A 13,945-nucleotide genomic window follows, 5' to 3' on the forward strand; every position below is an offset into this window, starting at 1 on the left:
TTCTGTAACCCCCAGTTGGATTACTCTGAAGTGCTCATCACTGGGCTGCTCTTGAAAATAACTCAGAAACTGCATCTGGTCCGGAATGCAGCAGCCATGTTATTGTCAGGGGCTAGCCAATGGGAATATATATTGACAATTTTGAAACAGAGACATTGGCTGCCAGTTTGTTCCCAAGAGCAATTCAAGGTGCTGGTTATGACCTTTAAAGCCCTTCACAGTCTGGGGCCCGCATACTGTCTCCTCCCAAGTGCAGACTAGAGTCTTCCGGCTACCACCTTCTGGCTGCTCCTGAACTGAGGGTGGCCTGCATGGCATCAGCCAGAGCCTGGGCCTTTTCTATCAGGGCTCCAGCCCTGTGGAGTGGGGTTCATGAACAGATGCCAAAAAGCCTTGTTTGTTTCCTAGAAGGCTTTTGATTGGCTTTGAACAGCAAGAATCATTTATGGCGGAGGGAGGGATTTGGGGTAGGTTATTTTAATTTGGTTTTACACATATTTGCTGTAAGCTGCCTTGAACCAAGAGGAAAGGCAGGATAGAAATATTTTAATAATAAATAAATAAAAATGTGTCAGGCAGGTTGCTACAAATGAGAATTGCATTCATTGGTTTCTGTATACAACCAATATTATGGGACAGGGTTTGAATGACATAAACAGGAGCAGTGCTATGATTTCCCTTCCCACATTAAGTGCTTCCCTTAAGACACTTGTAATTTATAGGTTTACTATCACTTAATTTTATTGTTATTGCTGTAGGTGAAATAATCTAATTTCTTTGGTACATAATTAGAGAATGTTGCTGTTTAGATAGGCTCAGAAGGTTCCACACACACACCCATTAGCTGGGAGGAACCCTTGATGTGGCAAACAGTTCCCGGGAATTTCATGCCAATCAGATAGGCAAATATGAAATTACAGTTGGAAATGTGTGGTACCTTTAACTGTCTATAAAAATGTCTGCCTGATTATTGGCAAAAAATAATGCTGTGGGTGAAGAGTATAATTCCTGAAAATTTCAATGCAACTAGAGCGAAAATAATGATGTATTTCCCATTGAAATATGTTTCCCATGGAAATGGACATGAATAAAATAAAAGAAGAAAGAAAAACACTTAATATAAAATGTTCAAAAAGGTTTAAAGAATGAAATTAATAAAAATAAATTTGAATTAAAAACTGGTACACATTCATAACTAGAGCCATATAGTCAAGCAGAAGAAAAATCCAAATGACAATTTAGGATTTTCCAACTAGAATGTCTTTAACTGAAATATGAACACAACTAAACTTGGTTAATTGATCACCAGGCAAAATATTTTTTCTTTACTAGAATGAGCTGTCGGCAACATATTGCCAAACTAAATGAATGGGAAAAAATGTTTGTTCTTTTATAAAAAGGATAATGACAATAATATATTTATCATTCAACTTCATTTTAATGGTAGCATACCTCACAAATATTCATTAATTTGGGCTCATGGCCCTCTGAAGTAAGCATTGTCACTGATTTCAGAATAAGGAAACTATATTTAAGTTTGGAGCAACTTGACCAAGATGAAACTGCAGTGACATCATGTAACTAACCAAGGATGTCTCCCAGTTATAACCCCATACAGGGTCACAGTCGTGGCTTCCCATGACTAACTACATAGTCATTGTGGAAACACAGAACAAGAACACCAAAATTTTATTGCCAGATATAATCTTAATTTGTTGTTTATAGACTGCCAGTACAAGTAAACTGGTTTTCTGTCTGTCGTACTTTATTAAAGGCCAGATAGTGAACAAGATGCTGGATTTAACATAATTCTGCATAACAATCACCATTATTCTTGGAATATAGAAGGGAGATTCAACAGTATGTCTCATGTAATAAACATTTATTGCTGGATATCATTGAAAGTACCACTTACCACATCCCTCCTTGCTTTAATGAGAATGTTACAAACAAAGGGTGATAGACTCCCATATGATAAACGCGTTATGGAAAATGACCAATCACCCAACAGTTATTATAACACAATTTATCTGTGTTGGGAAAGTGGCCGATTATCACTTCCAACAGACCTTTAAAGATATAGTTTTATTTACTTCATTTAGACCCCACTTTTCTTCCCAATGGGGACACAAAGTGGCTTACAACATTGTTGCATAGCCTACTAGCCCCCCATGGAGACCAGTAAAAAATGTGTACCCCTAAAAGTCTTTGGCCTGTGCTAATACCAGAGGTGTGGGACTACTATCATCAGAACAATAATCTCTCCTATTCTAATTATATTTCCTATGCATATTAAAGTTCCCCTTCTACCATGGCTTTGTTACAGTATCCTATCAGAACCCAGATCCTAAATTTGTACCAGTAGGGTCCCAAATCCAAGGATGCACCAATGAGAGTACAGCCCAAAGTTCATCCATGGGCAGCAACGTTCCAACATTTTGGCCCAACAACAGCATGGAACATAGCTCTGGACCAAAATGGAACCTTCTCCATTGGCACCCAGGTAAATTCAGGTGCATAAAAAGTGCATTCCAAGCCTCCATTTAATTTTTTTTTACAAAGATACATGAGAATAAATAAAAAGATTACCTATACAAGAATAGACAATGCCATCACCATATTCCATTAAACAGTAGAGATGAAATGTACAGTTAGTTAATACCTATCACACCTACAACCTATCTCTTGCCAGACATTATGAGAACTATATGTGTCCTTTCCCCCCAAGGTTGAGTAAGATTCTTATTGCAGAAAGCATATTGAACAACAATGGTATGAGTTTGCAAGGGATTGCAACATAAAAGGCCCCTAGAATTGCCATAATTGTCTATTCAGAATCTTACCTGTATGCTCAAATATCTTGTCCCAATACATCTGGACCTTTGGGCAGTTCCACCAGAAATGCAAGAAAGTGCCAGTTGCCTTGTTGTATCTTCAGCATTATTACACACTGAATTAAACATGCATGTACTCTAATCTGGGAGAACTGGGTTTGATTCCCCATTCCTCCACTTGCAGCTGCTGGATGACCTTGGGCAGGCCATAGTTCTGTCAGAGCTGTTCTTTCAAGGACAGTTCTCTCAGAGCTCTCTCGGCCTCGCCTACCTCACAGGGTGTCTGTTTTGGGGAGAGAAAGGGAAAGGAGTTTGTAAGCTGCTCTGAGACTCCGAGTGAAGGGTGGGGTATAAATCCAATCTCCTCCTCCTCCTCTTCTTCACCCCTCAGTTCATAGAAAATGTGTCCATAGTTTTATGCAAGTTGCGCCATTCCTGTGTGGACATACTGACACCCACATCTTTACCCCATTTTCTTTTGAAAGGTAGATCTGGCATAGACTGTTCCATGTTTTCAAAGTGAAAATTTCAAAGTAAATTCTCACTAAATCCTCACAATGATGTGAGTTCTGATTTTTGGAAAATCAATTTGACACAGGAAATTACATGTTGAACAATTACAACCAGTAGGTAACTTCAAACAAACAAGACAAGATTAAAAAAAAATACTATCCCACTGCCCCCAAAAGAACTGGGGAACAGATTAGAATATACAAGAGGGAACCCTTTTGAGTAAATGATTTATGAAAGATTTGTTCAATTTGTAAAATCCCTGTATATATAAAATTTTCTGCTCAACAACTGTATAAAACAACTGTCTTCATTTGCATTATTGATATCTATAGACTTCATCTAGATTACATGTTTCTTTCACTGTGTCAAAGGATATAATTTATTGGGCATCTCTGAGATTGAAATATACTGAGTTCAACATGTGAGTGTGATCAGCTCATGCTTTATTGTGATTTCAGCTCAAACTAAAGACAACCGTAGCAGGACCGAAGCCCTGCTTAAATCCATGACCAACACCACACCCCACAAATACACACTACCCGTGAGAGGTTATTTACAGAGGTACTCCTGGTCGATAGGTTCCTTCCAGGATCCTAGCAGTCTACTGTTCTTTGTACCCAAGTTGGGTCGGTTGATGTTGGGCCTAGTACATAACACCCCTCCTCCCAAGGTTCAGACTTTCCTAACAAACATAGTCTCTTAAATAGGCCAGTCTGCATCACTCGCGGTTCGAGCGATGTGGTTTCGTCAGTGAGGCCGGGGTTTCTGGCTCTGGTCCTGATGCAACAGAGCTGTGGGGTCCGGGGGCGGCATAGGCGTGACCACAGGCCCGTCCGTGGCTGCCTGTTCCAGTGTTGCTTCTACAGGCCTATTTGGTGGTTCGCCGGCCACGGGTTGCACCCTGGTTGCTGGGACGCCTCTCTCGGCCTCCAGTTCTGGTAGATCTGGCAACTCCACATCGTCTTCATCCGGGGTAGCTGATGGCAGACCGGGCTCGGCAGGGAGGAGATGGTGGCAGAGCTGGTCAATGTGCCTCTGCAGTATTTGGCCACTGTCAGTCAATACCTCATAGGACAGGGGACCGGTGACTCGAAGGACCTTGGCCGTGATCCAGGTGGGGCCGCTGGAGAAGTTCTGGGTGTAGACGGGGTCACTGGAAAGAACCCTCGGGGTGCCGCTTGATTCTCGGGGGTTGCATGATGCTCTGCAGTGTGGTCGGGGTACATCTGGTCCAGTTGTGTGGTGAGGCATTGCCCCATGAGGAGTTCCACTGAGCTGCAGCCAGTGGAGGTGCTTGAAGTTACGCTCTGGCCAAAAAGGAAGGCCGCAAGCCGGTGGTCCCAATCTCCCTGAACGATCTGCCTCAGGGCGTCCTTAGTGGTCCTCACCATCCGTTAAGCCTAGCCGTTGGTGGCTGGGTGGAAGGGCATGGATCTTATGTGTCTGATTATGTAGCAGCCCATGAAATCGTGGAACTCACCTAAGGTGAAGGCCGTCCTGTTGTCCGACACCACGGTGTTGGGGATGCCGTGGGTGCAGAAGATCCTTCGGAGGGCACAGATGGCTGCTTGGGATGAGGTGGAAGGGACTGCTACCACCTCTAGCCATTTGGTGTAGGAGTCCACCAGAATGAAGAAGATCTGCCCTTGGAAGGGGCCTGCAAAGTCTATATGTAATCAGGACCACGGTCGTTGGGTGAACTCCCACTGTCATGTCAGCGCCCAGGGAGGCTCCGGGTGGGATTCTTGGCAGGCCTGGCAGTGCTTAACACAGTCCTCAATTTCGCTGTCCATGCCCGGCCACTAGACATAGCTGCAGGCCGGCGCCTTCATCCGTATGATACCCGAATGTGTTTCGTGTAGTGCCGCTAGAACTTGTTGGCGCAACGGAGCTGGCACCATGACCCGGGTTCCCCACAGCAGTCAACCTTTGTGTGTGGATAGTTCGTCCCGGTGGGAGGAGAACGCTGCAAATTCTTGACCCACCTGACCGTCCAGGAAAATGGACCAGCGCAGCACCCAGGGGGACAGCATCTGTGGTGTCTGTCGGTCTGGGGCCAGCATGCCCAGCAGCGGTTCATGATCCATCACAATGGTGAAGGGCTGCCCGTAAAGGTAACCATGGCGCAACGGAGCTGGCACCATGACCCGGGTTCCCCACAGCAGTCAACCTTTGTGTGTGGATAGTTCATCCTGGTGGGAGGAGAACGCTGCAAATTCTTGACCCACCCGACCATCCAGGAAAATGGACCAGCGCAGCACCCAGGGGGACAGCATCTGTGGTGTCTGTCGGTCCGGGGCCAGCATGCCCAGCAGCGGTTCATGATCCATCACAATGGTGAAGGGCTGCCCGTAAAGGTAATCATGGAATGTCTTTACTCCCACCATGATTGCCAACACCTCCTTGTCGATCTGTGTGTAATTGCGTTCAGCTGAGGACAAGGTGCAGGAGTAATAGGCCACGGGATCCTCTCTGCCGTCGGGTAGCTGGTGTCTGAGGACAGCTCCAACACCGTACAGGGACGTGTTGCAGGCAAGAACGATGGGCAGTGCTTCGTTGAAGTGCGCCAGGACTGAATTCGAGGTGAGCAGCTCCTTGACGGCTTGGAACGCCGCGGCATGCTTCTGGCCCCAGACCCAGGGGGCCCATTTGTCAAGAAGCCTGTGCAGTGGCTCCATGATTGCAGCTTTGTGGGGCAGGAACAAATGATAGAAATTCAGCAGGCCCAGGAAGGCTTGGAGTTCCTCCTTGGATGTAGGGGTTGGGGCGTTAACGATGGTGCGGATCTTGTCGGCAGCAGGATGGATCCCCTATGTGTCCACGGAGAAACCCAGGAACTTGACCCACAGGACCCCCAGGAGGCACTTTTCCCTTTTTACTTTGAGGCCGGCGTCGTGGAACTGTTGCAGGACAGCATGCAGACAGATGGCGAAGTCCTTGTCCATGGGAGCGGCGATTAGAACATCGTCGAAAAATGGCTGGACCCAGGGAATTCCTTTAAGGAGGGAGTCCATTAGATTCTGGAAGATTCCTGGGGAGACGCTGACCATAAACTGCAGCCACCGCACCCAGAACACACCCCTGTGTGTTACAATCATATGGGCCTCTGCGGTTGCCTTGTCTACAGGAAGCTGTTGGTAGGCCTGAGCGAAGTCCAGTTTTCTGAAAACCTTAGCACCCGCTAGGGATGCCAGGATGTAGCTGACCATGGGGACCGGATATACGTGATCCTGGAGTGCTTTGTTTATGATACATTTATAGTCTGCGGAGATGCGGACTTCTCTGTTGGGCTTGACTGGGGTCACGATGGGGGTTTCCCATATGGCATGTGGGACCAGCTCTAAAACCCCTTGGGCCACCAACCAATCCAGCTCCCCATCAATCTTGGGTTTTAGGACAAAGGGGAAGCGCCTGGCCTTCAGCCTAATTGGCCGCACCTCTGGGTTGAGTTGCAGACCGGAGGCCCAGTGCAGCAACCAAGCGTCCCATCAAAAACTGCAGGGAAGTTATCACACACCATCTGAAAGTCCTTGGAGTCCACGTGGTGCACCCCTGTTACTTTGAAGCCCAAAGGAGTGAACCAAGATAGTCCCAGTAAGCTCGTGAGCCGCCCTTCCACCACTAGCAAGTCCAACAGTCCTTCAAAATGGCAGTATTTAACATGGACCTTGCCCCACCCTTTGATGGCCGCCTTGTTCTTTCGGAAGTCCCTGAGGGTGAAGCCAGCGAGCTTAAGGCAGGGACCCCTCTGTGGACAGAGCCTCCGGAGAGTCTCTTCCGATATTATAGAGATGGAGGTTCCATCTTGCAAGGCGCTCCCTCTATAAGCACAGTCACTTTTATTTTATGGGGGGTGTCCTGGGGCAAGTTCAGTACCTCGTGTTGGTGGACGGTGGTGCCGTGTAGCTCCGCGGACCCTTGGTGTGCCGCTGTGTGTCTCCGGTTGCCTTTGGAACAGCAAGCACGTGCGATGTGACCGGTCTTGCCATATGTCCGGCAGGTCCGTCGCAGAAATGGCAGGAACGACGTTCATGGTCATCCCCGCAGCTGGTGCAGAGAGGTGGTGTGGTCATCTTTGCTGGATGCATGGGGGCTGTGGACGGACACAGGTCACGGTGAGTCAGTCAGTGGACCTGGTGTGTCTCCTCCTTGTTGGACGTGTCCGAAGCTGATGGGATGGAGTTATACCACAAACATATTTATCATCGTAATCGCTAGCCAGCAACACTAGAGCTGTACTACTGTGGTAACTGTATGTCTGTTTCGTGCTTCCTCCCGAAACCTGTGTTCCTGTTCAGAATTGCCAGCATTTAAACAAATGGGTAGTAAGCAAAGTGAACCCATGCGGAGATATACCTGAAGAAATGAATTGCAAAAAACAGAACAAGTGTCTGTCTGTCTGTCTAACTATCTAAAATTTCTAAGATAAAGTGTTATCCAAACATTCCTCTTTCAATGCAGTAGCAGTGTGTTACTGCAATTCTCTTCTGCAATTTGTTTTGTATGAGTGGGAAGGTTAGTATGAACTCCCATATTTCAAGAGAATAGGACAGTTCTTATCATTTGAATAAAAATACCTCAAAAGTCAGTGCAGTTTAAGAATCATGTGGCAATCCATTTTGAGTTCTTTCAAGAATATTCTTGAGAATATACTACCCAGTATAAGAGTGGCTGTAGTCCAGAAGGACTAGTAAACTATTTTGATGTTGTTGGAACTCCCTTAGTATTTGGGAAAGGCATTATAATAGGCAGCTATGAAAAGAATTCAGGCTGCTCTGTTTCTCATACACTATTGTGATTTTTTTGCTAAACAAGATTTACAGGGCAATCTTAAGAATACTTTCCTAGGAGTAAGCCCCATTAAACAGATCTGGACAGGATTTTGAGTAAACCTTCTTAGGATTGCTCTCTTCGTGCCTCTGTTTCTCTGTACAGCCAGCTTACATTCTGTTTATCAGCCGACTAGCGTAATGACATTGCTGTGCACAATGATGACTATTCTGATACATTTATTGGTCGTTTGTTCACCGCTGGGGTAAGAGCTCAACTTGTGAGTGAGTACTTGTGACTATTTATTCTGGAAAATCCCAGTTTATTCCATAGCTAATGCTGGAGAGTGATTTCTGTATGGCAAATTTACCCCAAAGTTGTTTCTTGTGTGTAGAAACTCATCCATGTATATCTAGAAATCTTATTTCAACCTGACTACTATCAGCATCAGACTTGTAAATATAGCAAATTACTTTGTCACCTGTGGTTTATAAGAATTGCCTCTCAGTAACCAGGCAAAGAACATTTGTAAAAGTTATTTTGTTTTTCCTTTCGGACCACAAATGGCTAATATACATTCGTGTGGGTAGCAAATTAAGAAGAATGTTGTGGGATAGTAAGTTCCATTAACTTGTTTGTGAAGCTGATCTACATATGCATGAGAGCTGAAGTCAGGCTTGCCATTTTAAGATGATGGAAAGAAGATGTGAGGCAGGTGGCTGGCGCAGCAGAGGGAGAAAACTGCCTCCTTATGCCATGTCTGGATTGTTTTTCTCATTATGTCTCTCCTTTTGAACCAGATGTTTACTCTGTGTAGATATCCTAATTTTCCCTTGACTCATACATTTCACAATAGTAAACTAATAGTACAATAAAACATCCAAATTGTTGCTCCACTGTAGTTAATCCAGGGCGGCGTGCAGCAGGAGCATCGGCGGTGGAGCTGTTGGCGAGCGGCCCTGGTGACCCAGCGAGTGTGACGGACGTCCAACGTCGAGCGGCAGAATCCGGGCGGAGACTGAATTGTGGAGGCGCGGTGACGTGGCGGCGTGGCGGAGCCAGCAGGATATAAGCTGGAGCTGCAGTTGGCACGTGGCCGCGCACCAGGATGAGTCCACCGGAGGGAGTTGCTGTATCAAGACCTGTATCGAAGGCGCCAGGAAGTGGGGGGGGGGGAGCCGAGAACCACAACACTCGAAGCGCCAAGCAACAACAACAGCCTGCCTAAAAAAAGAGCCGAACAACAACAACAAGAGCCCTGCTGCCTGGGTCCCGGTAGGCAGTCACTCCCCCATATAATGTGGCCCTAGATAGGTAATTAAATTGTACAATGTAAACCGCTCAGAGCCCTTTGGGGATGAGCGGTCTAGAAATTGAAAGTTAAATAAATAAATAAATCCATGGTTGTTTCATATCACCACTGCTAAGAATTAAACTAAATGCATACAAACAAAATAGGTCCGGTATCCAGTTATCTGTCAGATACTTGAACAAACTTACTCCCAACAGCACTCTCTTGGCAGTGATTTGTTTATTGAGAGATGATGCTTCAAGCTAAGACTATCTGTGTCAGAATTGACCCTCTTGGCACCAGTTCTGATATTATACATCGTTCAAACAGCCCCCCCCGTGACCAGTCCAATCACACCAACACTATGCACCGTTAGCCCTCCCCAGCACCTGCAAGCTTAGTATCTAGCAGTGTCTGGTGTCCAAGGTCAAGCACGCATTCTTCCCAGAGATGGGAGGCCCTGCTTAACACAGTTACAAGCTAGCATGACTCTTAATAAAGCAGTCTCCACACCCACACTCCCACATGCTCACATACACTCCCTCCCAACCAGAATGGCATAGGACAATAGGCATACAAAACCAAAGAAAATTAAGACCTCCATGGCAAATGAGACCCGAGTTTGACACTATCACGAGGGGCTTAACATTCTGATTTTTTAAAATTTCATTTAAGCCATAGTCTTTTGGTCTCAGCTATCTTCACGAATGTCTGAATCAAAAACTATAAACTAGATACTTTCAAGTGTCTATCTACATGTCTCCATTTTTAAAAGGAAAAAAAAATGTCCATAGGAATTTCAGCCTTAAGAAAAGCACATTTCCAGACACTTTTAGGTAAATTAACAAAGCCCTGGACTAAAGCAACTGTATAACGAAAGCATGTCAACCACAACGTAGCCATATATAATATCCTGATGACTTGCAGATATATAAAATGAAACAAATGTTTAGAATGGGGATCTGTTTTTATTTTTACTGGAGATATGCCTTTTAAATGTGGCTTTTCCAAAACAGTGTCTCCGTGCAAAGACAAGGTGCACCTATGTGTTTCTGCACAGTGGAACAGAAGGCCCTTTACACACAACATATGTGCATGCAGTCATGCAACATATGTGCATATGTGACTGAACAGGTGGTGGCTGGACAACTCCAAGCCTGGATAAGGTAAATTGTTTTCCAGCCTGGGTTTAGGGACTGAAACAGCCTTGATCACTCTGGAGGATTACTTGTGCCAGGTGAAGGACAGGAGTGCAACTTTGTTGATTCTCCTGGACCTTTCAGTGCCTTTCAATACCATCGATCATAGTATCTTTCTGGACTGCCAATCTGCACTGGGATTGGAAGGCACTGCAATTGTTCTGGTCCTAGCTGGAGGATGTGTTTCAGAAGGTGGTGCTAGGGGACTGCTGTTCACAGCCTCTTGGCCTTTGGGGTTCCACAAGGTTCCATCTTGTCCCCCATGTTCTTCAATATTTACAAGAAACCACTTGGTGAGGTCATCCAGAAATTTGGGCTGGGTTGTCACCAATACGCAGATGACACAGCTCTATTTCACACTTCTAGTTGATCCTAGGGAGGCTGTAGAAACCCTGAACCAGTGCCTGGAGACAGTTATGGAATGGATGCGGGCTAATACACAGGAGCTTAATCCTGACAAAATGGAAGAGCTACTGGTGGGTGGACCTGTGATTTAAGGTATCATCCACTCCTTGAAGGAGTACCTCCATAGCCAGGGGGTGCTCTCAAACTCAGGTCTACTGATGGATGAGCTGATGGCAGCTGTGGCCAAGAGTGATTTTTACCATCTTTGACTGGTTATCCAGCTGCAACATTTCTTGGGCAGAAAACATCTGGCCACTGTGGTGCATGTGGTTTTCACAACCCATCTAGATTAGAGTACCGCCATGTGTTCTAAGCAGGACTTGCCTTAAAAAGTGTTTAGAAACTTCAGTTGGTACAGAATGCTGCAGCCAGGTTGTTGACTGGAGTGGGTCATACAGACTGTATCACTCCAATTTTGGCCCATCTACACTGGCTTCCAATTTGTTTCTGAGCACGATTCAAGGTGCTGGTCTTGACCATCAAAGTCCTAGATGGTTTGGTACCAACATACCTGAAGGACCACTTAATCCCTTATGAACCCTTCCTACCATCATGGTCATCTTTGGAGGCCCTGTTACAAGCCACTACTTAAGCATTGGAGTCACTGCCATCCTAAATGGCAAGGCACAGAACATCAGATTCCTCTCTCTCGAGATGTGAAAAGGCATTCCATTCACAAAGGCATTCTTTATATACTGAGGAACATTTTGCACTAAGTGATATTTCTTTTTGAAGATTTCTTTCCATTTGGAAAGAAACTTGCACATACTCAGAAATACCTTGCTTTTCCTGCCAGAACTTGTAACAGGTATAACTACAGCCTAGGAACCGTTACCCTGGCAAGTACCCTAAGCTACTACTTCTTCCGAAACTTGGTATCAGCTTACCTGATCACCAACTAGTTTATTGTGTCTTTTTCTGCTTCTGCAGTGCCTTTGAAAAGGGAGGAGTGCCCCAGTTACCTCTCAATGGCCTCCCCTCTCTATATCTGGAGAGTATCTCATTATGGCTGAAAGTTGCAGCAAGTGGCTTCTCTGTGGCTAAGTGTTGCCTGAGGCCCTAGTTCTGCCTTGGGTCTTGCAGTGGTGGTTTCTCTGCTGAGGGAAATGTTTCACAGAATGGATATGATTCCTCCTCTCCTCCCTGCATCTTTTTAATGCATGTTCTGTTGGAAGGATTCTTGTCAGGTCAATGTTACCCTGCCCCACCAGGCAGTGTACCAGTAATATACCATTTCCAGCCTGGCCAATGAAACATCTGGCTTGACCCAGTTTCTGACTATCACCACATCCACCATCACTGACTTCCACAAGCTAATCACTCTGAGTTAAGTACTTTATTTGGTCTGTCCCAGTGTTCCCTCTAAGCTGAGTTAGTGTGAGCTAGCTCACCGTTTTTTAGCCTCCGGCTCACACATTTTTGTCTTAGCTCAGGAAGGATGGCTCCAAAGCAACTAATTTATGCAGTAGCTAAATTGCTCACTCACAACTTTCATGCCAGTAGCTCACAAAGTAGAATTTTTGCTCACAAGACTCCACAGCTCAGAGGGAACATTGGTCTGTCCTAAATATGCCATCAACTTCATCGTGTTACCCCAAGTTCTGGTATTATGGAGAGGGGGGAAAGGTTCTCTAGCAAATTTATCCATTCCATGCATAGTTTTATAAAAAGCCATCACGTTCTCCCTTAGTGTTTTCTATACAATAAAGCCTTAGCCTTTCCTCATTTGGACTGCTGTCCAACCCCCTTGAGAATTTTTGTTGATTTCTATACCTGAGTTCCAAATGTAGCCACACCGCAGATCTATAGGACAATATGATACTGTCTTATTTTACAAAAGTTACAAGAGTAAAGACGATCTAGTAAGAGCAATAGAATACACACAATAAACAGTAGAACAGGCTACGATCCTGTTCCCTTTGTAAAAGTACCTTCCTGAACCATTTCACTGTTTGCAAGGTGAAAGACACAATAGAGAATCTTGTCCATTTTCAGGGTGTAGGGTTGCCAGACCTCTCGCTGATCATCCCTCGTGCCTGCCGTTGTTCTGAGCAGCAGTGGGAGAAAAAAATATGCCACCAGCCTCTACACTGGTATGTCACTACTGGGTACAACCTGGAAGTGACAATGGGTAGCTCTAGGAATTGCCAGAAAATCTCTGGTGTTACTTTCATTCTTTTTTGGGGGATATTTTGTGTGCGTGTGTGCCTGGAAGTCATGGTTGATTTCTGGAGACCCCTAGTGGGGCCTGGACGTTACAGAGAGTTGGCTTGCTATTGCCTTCCTCTGCACCATGGACCTGGTATTCCTTGGAGGTTTCCTGTCCAAGTACTTGCCATGGTCGGCCCTGCTTAGTTTCTGAGATCTGATGAGATTGGGCCTGCCTGGGCTATCCAGGTCAGGGCTATGGAGGCACTTTCAGAATACTTTGCTTACGTGAAAGAAGCTGTCATAGTAGTCCTGCAGTCCTGCATAGTGGTCCTGCAGATCTGTGAGTCCAAGGAAATGAAGGGCTATTGGAGATAATTTCCAAGCATCCCAAAGGGATCTGATCCTGTTTACCTTCATTTTCAGTTTTCTTGTTGACTAATCCTTCCATTTATCTTCTCTATTCAAATGTTGTTACGTTGGGACTTTTGAGGCAGCCTTCCATTTACATAAATGCAGAATATTTCTAAAGATCAAATGTCCCACTACCACACCGTCCTGCCCCCTCTAGAGACAACCTTAGTACAAGAAGATACCTATTCAGCATCTGAGAAACAGTCTCTTCTAAGGCATTAACACCCCCCCTTGAAACACTGTCCTGCACATTCTACCTGATGATGGAGAAGCCATCATTATGGGAGCACGATCCTTCTAGCAAGTCCCTGAAAGTCTCATATATATTTTGCATCTCTCATCTTGTACAGTCAGACTCCTTAGCCTCAAGG

The sequence above is a fragment of the Gekko japonicus genome, unplaced genomic scaffold, assembly GCF_001447785.1.
Source record: "Gekko japonicus isolate JY-2015 unplaced genomic scaffold, Gekko_japonicus_V1.1 scaffold311, whole genome shotgun sequence".
Lineage (NCBI taxonomy): Eukaryota > Metazoa > Chordata > Lepidosauria > Squamata > Gekkonidae > Gekko > Gekko japonicus.